This window comes from Pezoporus flaviventris, unplaced genomic scaffold, assembly GCF_033815535.1.
Source record: "Pezoporus flaviventris isolate CSIRO_AGI_PZ_B2104156 unplaced genomic scaffold, CSIRO_AGI_Pfla_v1 ptg000040l, whole genome shotgun sequence".
In the NCBI taxonomy this organism is placed as follows: domain Eukaryota; kingdom Metazoa; phylum Chordata; class Aves; order Psittaciformes; family Psittacidae; genus Pezoporus; species Pezoporus flaviventris.
In genome coordinates, this window is record NW_026892588.1 from 4,980,001 (window position 1) to 4,987,466 (window position 7,466).

The 7,466-nt window shown below is 43.6% G+C and overlaps 1 long non-coding RNA gene across 1 annotated transcript; it reads left to right on the forward strand.

The window, feature by feature from the left end:
* Nucleotides 1-3,048: 3,048 nt before the first annotated feature.
* LOC133275408 (uncharacterized) lies at nt 3,049-7,202 on the forward strand. The gene is made up of 3 exons (XR_009745499.1): nt 3,049-3,839; nt 4,391-4,647; nt 6,743-7,202. It is a non-coding gene; the product is annotated as an uncharacterized LOC133275408 (long non-coding RNA).
* Nucleotides 7,203-7,466: the final 264 nt, after the last annotated feature.

Here is a 7,466-nt window from a genome sequence, read left to right on the forward strand (position 1 = left end):
GATCAGGTAGGGTGCTTTATTCAGCTCCTTTCCCTGCAAGACAGGCAGTTTCAGCTGAAGTAATTGGGAAGGGTTGTCACAGGCAGACTAAAGGGCACTCCAGTTTGGCCGCTTTCTTTAAGTGGTGGCTGAGCACGAGGAAGTGTCCCTGGCTTAACTGCACAGCAGCTCTCAATGTTAGCTAACAAGGCAGCAGAAGGGAAGGAGAAGTTTCAGAAGTGCTCTCTTTAGCTGGAGCTCATGAACCCATTGCTGAGTAACGCTGGCAGCACCAAACAGCCAAAAAACCTCCAAAATCAGTGAAAGAAAGAAGTGGCAAGAGGTAGGCTTGGCAGCTGTGTCCTTACTGTGCCCAGCAGCCTTGCCAGGGTCCGGCAACCAGCCAGCATGGTCAAGAGCTCGGCTGCTCAGGGATGCTCAGAAGATGTGGGAGCTCTCTTTTACCACCTATGATATTCATATAAATAAACTATATTAATAGTTTTTATTTTTTTCCAGTACATTGTGGGACTATAACCAGACAGTTTGCTCAGCCATAGGGTTTGCTTTTGGGCAGACAGCACTCGGGACACAGCAGAGCCAGGGTAATAGAACAGAAGCCTCTAGCTCCATCCTGAAATCCTGGAGCTCCTGTGTGGAGGAGATCTTTGAAGAGATATGGGGTGAGCAGAAGCTGGCTTCCTGCGCTTGCAAGCTGTGAGGATGTGCTGGGACACCAGACAGGCCACCAAGTTGAAATAGTATGAGTTTTGCTTGCATGTTTTTCATTTGTGAAGCTGTCTTAGAGACCAAGGATATACTGAACTGGAAGGAGAAAGGGATAGTAAAATATGGCTGTACCTGGAGATGAGATTTTGGCCTCTTTTAGCTGCATTAAAGGTGGGATAAAGAGTAGCTTCAATTTGATTAAAAAAAAAACCAAAATATATTTAATTCAGGAAATGCTGGAACCAAACTTTTTGCAAATGTGTTCTCAGATCCAGGGTGGGATTTCAAGTGGAAAGTCTGAAGTAAATCCTTGCACTCACTAGGCAGATCACAAGAATGCTAAATGTCAAGACTCAGGATGCAGGAACTTGACCTTGGTTTTTCTCACCTCAGGAGAAAGGCAGAGGCGAAAATATCCTAGCCAAGCAATACTGTATATAAGTGGGAGAATATCCTCCTCTATCCTGGAAATAACACATGCTACTGAAAGTGGGATCAAATGGCAAGAGTGTTCAGGTACTATATTGCTGGCCATATTTCAGAGAGGGAGAGGGAGGGAGAGAGCATCTTTCTCTGGGGATATCATGTAAATAAATCCTGCTGTGAGCGGTACAATCCTTTGTGTTAAGTTGATCGCAAATCCTGGTATTCATCTTCAGGGAAGGAGATGATGTATATGCCTGAACACCTGCAACCACAGAGCTTTTATTGTGGAAATTCTGCTTGCTGACCCTCTTCCACTTAGGAGCTGAATTTAGCGTGTGTTGTGTTCCTAAAAGCAGTAGATCAAAGCAGCGCTTACTTACTCCATAGACCCATTTCCTGTATTCCAGTCCTATTTGCTTTCTTTAAGGGCAGAGATAAGGTTTTAATATTATTTATTCCTGCTACAGAACCAATACAACTATCTGAGCGTTTTATTCTGGTAATCAGGGTATTGTTAGTATGAATACAGAATAAGTTTCCATTGCAAATCTAGTGGAGGTCCTGAGTTATGCCTCCTGTATTTGTGTGGCTGGCTTAAACAGCATGCAGGTAGAGGGAAAGGCAACAACTGGACCATTAAGTTTTACTATGGGTGCTGAAGCACAAGGCAGGAGGACCTCAGCCTGATTTGCAGGTTCTAAGCTTGCAGGTTTGCAGTGGCTACAGGAGGGTGATTTTAAAAAGCTTATAAATAGATTCTACTTTATTTGTAAACCACTGAGACTCAATAAACATGGGGCTTCACTGTCCTGGTTTACGATGCTCCTTTTTAGAGCTGATCCACAATTTAAGCAGAATACTATCTGCAATCTCCAATTTATCCAGGAAACTACTGCTTTAAAGCCCTGGACTCCAATGTCTCTGTCTGCTGCTTAAACCTGGTGCCATGCATGGGCAATACAGTCCTGGGATGCTCTGTGGGATGCCCTGTGGGATGCCTGTGCTGCACTGAGCTTGTAGGCTGCTTTCTGTACCTGTGCCTCCCAGAGCACATTCCCTAGCAACAAGTATCTACAGATTCAAAGGTATTGAAAGTACCTGGAGTGCCTCGTGTGACCAAGGTGGGAATAGTACCATCCGCAGAAATACCACAGCTATAGCAAAGATGGTGTTATTTCCAAAAGGATCACCTCCCTCTCAAGCAGAGTCTGGAGGAATTACAGCAGAGTTAACCTAACCATTAATGTGGTGAAGTGTCCTCACCTGCAGGGAAGTTCGATGCCTTCTTTTTCCTCCTGTTCAGTGAAGAGGAATATGATCCACTACAACAACCCAAGAAGATAGAAACAAAGCAGAATACCTCTGGGGGGCCATTTTAACATGAATCTCAGCTAGAACTGAAATGCATGTGCCCTTTGCAGACCATACCTAAACTGTGTTATGGAAGGAGATGCTTGTTTGTATTTTTTCCTGACTTTCAGACTCCCTGTGGAATAAAATGCCCTCGGGTGCTTCATAACCGCTTACCTCCAGCATATTGTCAAAATTCCAGTCTTTCCTGATGGTTTGCAACGCTTAAGCGTGCCTATAACGGACCATTATTTTACAGGCATTAAATAATGATGATACTCTGTGCCAGCTTTGTGCTGGCGATTAGCAAAAGTCAGAGGAATTTTCTGGTAGATCTACATTTAAGGTGCTGTGCAGTATCAATGGCAGCTCCAGAGGTAGGTGATTTCCTTTGTGATGTCTCAGCTTGCTTCCTTTCCAGTACTGATACTGAAGTTCCTCCCTGCACGTGGGCAAAAGGTGGTTATTGTTATTTCATTATACTAATACAAAAGGTATTTGATGATATATAATGGTGGTTTTAAGTCTGAAATTCCAGGAAGCAGCTTAATGCAAAGAGTGCAATAGGAAAACCAAATAATTTCTTGTCAGGAGGAAATCTGTGTTGCTGTTGTTTAGTCCCCGTTTCTCAGTGATGCTTGCAGACAAGGATACAGCCCACGGGAGTGGATGCGCACTCTGCAGTGACGGGAGCATGCAGGACCGGAGAGGAAGGGCTGCATCAAGCCTGGAAGGAGTGGTGAGCCATGTACAACTTTTAGCAAAGCAGGAATTGGGAAGCCAGAAAGCAGAATTCAGTAAAGATTACTTCACAGAGTAGTGGCATCTGATCTGAGGTCACAACACATTTACCTTTTTCACTTCAGTTTTCTTCTAAAAACATCTTGTACTTGTCTTTTCTTCACATCTGTGTAATGACGTACGGCTACAGGGCTAAACTTATTCACATTTTGCTATCTTATTGTCTTTGGCAAATATGTCTGAAGGGGCTGCAGGGCTGAAAAGGGCTCAGTGAAAGCCATTGTGACAAAGTAACATAAATGAGACGAATCTTGCACACGTGAATGTGCTTGGAAGATGCATTGATTTGGCAAGCTGTAACGCGACTTCGGCTGCCTGAGCTGACTCGGGAAGCTTTCCATGTCCTTTTGCCTCCTGTATTTTCCCTTTGAGTTGCCCAAGTTTATTCTCACTTTTGGTTTCAGGCTGATTCACAAACACCCAGGAGATGCTCCAGCTAATTCTTGAGCTTCCAGACAGTGAGAGAGAAATTGTGCTTATAGTGTAAATGGAGATTGCTCTCTGCAAAAGGCTCTCCCGCTTGCGTTGCTGTGCTTCAGATCTAAGGCACAGAGGTGGGTGCTCTATTGTAGTCTTCTAAACTTTCTGTCATAGTCTATATTTTGCCTAATAGGTTTTTGAGGGAGTGTATTGATTTCACTGTAGAATGCCAGTGACCTTTACATGCTGCTGTACGTTATCACATTGCAGTAGCCCCACTGAGTCCCCATAGCCCTGACCCCATATCCAGCTTGTGAATCAAGAGCTGCACATTGTAAAACCCTGCATGTTTACTCCTAGTGAGTTGGAAGGCTGGAGGGGGGGGGGGGGGGGGGGGCCTTCGATATCTAAATATTCAGCAGCCTTCTACCATTTGCACTGCTCAAAGGTCCAGTATTGAGGAGATCCAACTCTGACTCTTCCCTGGGTTATGTGCAAGCAGGATGCAGCTGTGGAGCCCAGTGTTCAGTCACAGGATGAAGGCATCTGTCTCCACATGAGTTTTATGGGGTTCTTGCCCTGCCCTTATGCAGTTTTAGGACTGCTCAGGGTGTGTAGAAGTAGCACCACACTGGCACCAGCTTTGGGGTTTTCTCATCCTTGCCCCTGTCTGTTCCACCCCCAGGGTTGCTGTTAAAGGATGTCTAACAATGAAGAAACCTTGCTTTTGAGCTGTAGCTGTCCACGGATGCAGGCATCACCCCTGCAGATGTTGAAGGAATAAAAGAGCCAGTATGTGCGCCTGTGACAGACCATCACCAAGGGCACACACTCTTCCAGTTTTCTCATTGAAGAGTGCCAAGGGTCAGGATTTTCATCTTGCCACATTGTTTGACAGCTGGTACCACTGGAAGCAGAGTGCCCTTGTGTCAGAGACAGGAGGTAAACCCATCACAGCCATCTTGGTTTGCAGATTCTACTAGACACCAGTATATGGTCAGAAACCTGGTCACAGCAGATCTTTCCTATCTAAAACCATCATCTTCCTTTCTTTTGGGGTGTTCTCAGAGACAGGTTGGTAAAATCATCAAGATGGTGATTTTTCACATGCTGATCATGTTACATTTTGCTGAGTAACACAAAAAACCCCTCCACCCTGAAAGCTACAGCACATGGATTTATTGGTCTTAGCATATATAACAATCAATGGGAAGGTGGATTGTCAGCATAACATATACCTGAAGGAAGCTTAGTAATAATTAAGGACTTTTGATCAGAACAGCACTCTGCAGAGTTTCAAGAGAAACCAGAGACAATTTACTCTGCCTTGCCCTCCCCCAGCTAAGATATATGTATCTGTATACATATATAGATATTAAACTAAATGGGAAAGAAGTGGAGATGATATTGATGAACACATGAACTGTGAGAAAAAAAGCATATTTATGGAATTGGGTCTCATCAGCAGGTACTTCAAACGTATTGCTTCCTCTCAGAATTTAAGCAACAGAAGAGAAAATCCATCCTAAGTTGCTGTAAGTTACTGAGGGTTAAAATTTGAAGCTGCCTTGGAGCCTGCTGGGTCAGAAACATTGACCTGAAGCTGATGGGTACTAAGTACATTAGGGATTTTGTTATGGAAAAGACTTGGGCATTAAGGCAGCCAGTTAACAGACATATGAACTACTTTGATTATTGATTAAAAAAGACAGTATTAATACAAAAGCAGGTGGAAGTTCTTTTCAAGCAACAACGGTCGCCATTTTCCCCTCCACTGTGGATCTGCCTTGAAATACCTTTTTTTCCAATTTTTATGGGTTAGAGCTAGTCACTATTCCTTTCCTTGCCTGACTTTAACCAACTCCACCTATTGGTATTATCGTAGTCCAAACTAGCAAGCAAATTATTTATGTAGATTCTTCTATGGTACAAAATACGTGTTTTGAGAATTAGTGGAGTTATATTTAAACTCCTACAGCTGAGGTAGGCTCTTACCCTAGCAATTTTGAGAGTAGTTTAGCATAAGTGAAATGCAGTGTGGGACAATGTTTCTGCTTCTGTTCTGAGCTTAGTGAAACTAACCTGGGAATATCAAGGGCTGAATAACTGCTGACAAAACAACAGGATCTTCTGTTGAAGAGGAGCTGGCAAAGTCTGGCATTTCTCAAGGCCAATTTTGTTACCTGACATGCTGCCAAAAAAGAGCTGCAAGTGATGAGGTTAAGGGCTCATTCAATGGCTGTGAAATCAGCATCAAACAAACAGCCACAGGGAATGCCAGGCCATGTTCAATCCTTTGCCTGGAGTCTCCCAATATTAGGATTACTCTTGACAGACAGAGCAAAGGCTTTCACTGGCCTAGGCAAGCAGGATGAGCAACACAAAACAACTTGCTACAAAGCACAGGGGTAGTGACACAGTAGCAGAAGCTTCTGCTGAGCCTTAGCTACCTTTAAAGCCTCTATGTCTTAATTTCTTTTTGTCTGAATCCTTCTTCCTTTCATGGAGAAAAAACAGTTAAAGCATAGCCAAAAGCCTTTTCTAACCCTGGCTAAACCAGCAGAGTTATCTGATTTAATCTGGCATATAGTCATTAAAAAATCTGGCAACCATGTAACCAGGACAAAATTTTCCAACTGCCTATTGGCTTTGTAACTTAGGGGCTATGGTTAAGTAATTGTCTTACTTAATTGCAGTGATTTTAGCCAAAGCAGTGATTATAGCAATTTGGAAGGCTTTCTTCTGCAGTTGACCACTTTGCCTGATTAATTTGCAGTTCTTCTGCAAATTAATTCAGAAGAATTTGCTGCAATTCTTCTGCAGTTGACCACTTTGCCTCAGGTTAATTTGATCACACTTGCTAATTTGAATCACATTCCATAAGAGGATGATGACAAGGCCTCCCTAATCATAAGGACCATAAATATGCAACTAATATTCCATTCACCATTTATCCAACCAAGCTACCTTCAGGTGTTGAGCTGTGCCTTCAACTGCACATTCATGATTGCTCTAAGAGCTCTTGTGCTCTTTCCAGAAAGATGAGCCTCCGCACACCTTCAGCTGTCCATACCCCAGGGGCACCAACTGACATTGTCTAGGATGCTGAGCTACAGGCATTCTGGGTCCCAAGGCAAGTAACATCCTGTGGAGCTGCACGGTATGTTAGTTATCCAAATGGTTGGATCATTATTCATAAGAAGGCAAAGGCTGTATCGTCATCTGACTGTGCAGAATAGCACCCATTCCTCAGCAATGTAGAAAAAGTTGGATTTAAGTCCTTATCTGGATTGCACAGGTGAGATACAAGCGCCATGTGTAGATGTGCCTGGACTAGTTTTCATCTGTGAAGGAGCTGCAATAGGAAACTCAGGACCTGATGTTTGCTCTGCACTAGAGGCTTAAGTGGTCATGGCTTGCCCAGTATGGGTCACTGGACAGGCACTGTTTCAGGAGTGCTTGCAGACACAGCATGAACACCACACAAATCAGTGTGTGGGTTTAATCTACTTGGTGCAGTACAGTTATCTCCTGACGTGGCTGGGATGAGCCACAGTGGTTACTGCTGATGGTTTCATAACTGTGACTGGCAATACTAGTGTTTCTGTATATATGTGTAACTGTTCAAACTGTGCTGCTTATTGTTTGATGGAGACAGAGTATGCTGTTTTCTTATCTGCCCAGTTTCCTCCACTTCATTGGAGCAAGAAGGCAAAGCATGTGTTTATGCACATACTGACTGTCATAAAATTCACACCTAA